Source organism: Rhagoletis zephyria, unplaced genomic scaffold, assembly GCF_001687245.7.
Source record: "Rhagoletis zephyria isolate East Lansing unplaced genomic scaffold, Rhagoletis_zephyria_1.1 Rzeph_scaffold_12411, whole genome shotgun sequence".
NCBI classification, from domain to species: Eukaryota; Metazoa; Arthropoda; class Insecta; order Diptera; family Tephritidae; genus Rhagoletis; species Rhagoletis zephyria.
Genome location: NW_016169485.1, coordinates 12,533 through 14,670, shown reverse-complemented (window position 1 = coordinate 14,670; position 2,138 = coordinate 12,533). Strand labels below are relative to the sequence as shown.

The 2,138-nt window shown below is 37.8% G+C and overlaps 1 long non-coding RNA gene across 1 annotated transcript; it reads left to right on the top strand.

The window, feature by feature from the left end:
• Window positions 1-364: 364 nt before the first annotated feature.
• On the top strand, window positions 365-661 carry LOC108377622 (uncharacterized). Its single transcript, XR_001849340.1, has 2 exons — window positions 365-437; window positions 498-661. It is a non-coding gene; the product is annotated as an uncharacterized LOC108377622 (long non-coding RNA).
• Window positions 662-2,138: the final 1,477 nt, after the last annotated feature.

Genomic DNA, 2,138 nt, shown 5'->3' with positions numbered 1-2,138 from the left:
TAGTCAGTTACGGCCTTTTTGCGTTTCAGCGACTGTATGAGTTATGGCCTTTCTATATTAACGTAACGATACACATGTTTGTATTCCCTGCCAGCCACTGCTCACCACTTTCCCCTAAAATTCAAACGATTTACAAACACATTCACAACTTTTTAGTCATCTCACCCACACACAAATTTTTTGTTCGAACTGTCAAAAAAATGTCCCTTTGTTAGAGCTACATACCCGATAAGAATTCGTACTCTAATAAGAATTCTATGCATTAGAGCGAGCAAGTTAGAAACATCGGAGTTTTGATGACAGTATGCATACTGTGAAGAAATGTCACTTTGCGAAAATTTTGAAGGTAAGAATACGTATTTAACAATTTTATTTAATTATAATGTAATTTCTTCTTTTAGATTGCAAAACAGTAGCGACTTAGTCACATTCTTAAGGTATGTATTGAGACTTTTTATATGTTTATAAATTTTAATTGATATTTTTGTTTGTTACAGATTTGGGATTCACCATCAGCACCTTCAACGCTTGCATCTTCATCGCCAGGAGCACCATTAGAACCTTCTGCCCTCAGCTTCTTCATCGCCAGGATCACCACCAGTACCTTCTACCCTCAGCTCCTTCATCGCCAGGAGCACCATGGGTACCTTCCGCCCATCACTTTTACTTCGATAGTGTCATAAAAAAAATAAAATTAAATACAAGTATTGAGTTAAGTATGCAGAAATTACCGCTATCTCTTCTTCTATGTTGCATACAAATTTCATAGCTGTATAGATTAATTTTTACTGTCGGAGTATATGTAAATTGAAAACTTTAAAGCCGTTTTTCTCCAGTTTTGCTTTTTTGAGTTATGACTATTGCAGTAAATGAAAGATATGTAGTTGCGTTAAAAGTATTTTATTTAAAAATATGCATTCCACTTGTAAATTTTTTTAAATTTTGATTTATCTGACCGTATATTGCCAACTCAACTCCCCGCATTCTGAAGTAAAATAGTTCATATATTCAGCCCGAATTTCGTTTGTTGTGTTTAATGTGCGGGTGTGATGCCATTGCAATGGAATAAGCGGATTTTCTTGTCGCCACTGCCCTTGTATTAAATTACCATCGTCTTCCGTATCGACAATTTGCGATACGTATTCTTTTGTTTTTTTAATACCAAAGTTATGAAGTACACATACAGCGGACACTATTGTGTTCATATTTTCGGGTTTATGTTCAAGCGTTTTTCTTAAAACTCTCCAGCGAGAGGATGCAATACCGAATGCGTTTTCCACCACTCGGCGAGCGCGAGATATTCTGTAATTATATACCCTCTCCAGGGGTGATAGATTTCTCGCTGAAATTGGTTTTATTATGCGCCTTGATGAAGCAAAGGCATCGTCCGCTACAATACTAAATGGCATTGGTGTAGTGGCACCTGGCAAAGGTCTATCAGGTGGCAAATTAATTTCGTTATTTTCCAGGGCTATACTTAATGCACGAGTCGAGAAAATCCCGCCGTCAGATCCGGATCCCTTTGCACCAACATTTATGTACGTAAAATTATAGTTTGCATCCACTAATGCCATCAGAACAATGCTATACGTCCCTTTGTAGTTGAAATATGAGCTACCTGAATTTTTAGGCGCCTTGCACACTACATGCTTTCCATCCAGAGCTCCAACGCAGTTTGGAAAATTCCATTGTTTTTCAAATTCCACCGCAATTTTGAGCCATTCTGATGGTGTCTACAATCAAAAAAAAAATATATATTTATTTTTAGAAAAGAAGTTTTTATTTCACCTATAACCAAAATTTAACTTTTTTCAGATCAATAATGAAAATATAGAAGTTGAAGACATGGAAAATAGACCAGCCGTTGCCAATGTGGAAGCGCCAGCGGTTTCGCCGGATATTATGTCAATATCTCCGCCGCAACCGTCGCCATCAACGCCTTCACCAGCCATTCCCTCAACATCACGGGCAGCAAAGCGTAGAAGAGAGCGCGAAGACTTCTCATCTGCTCTGGGCCCTTTATTTTCTGAATTGAGTAAAACTTCAGAGGAATTGAAAGAAAAAGGGCCCAACGAAAAATTTGGAGACTTCGTTGCCAGCAGTCTTAACAATTTATCAAGCGAGGAGGTCATTGTAAG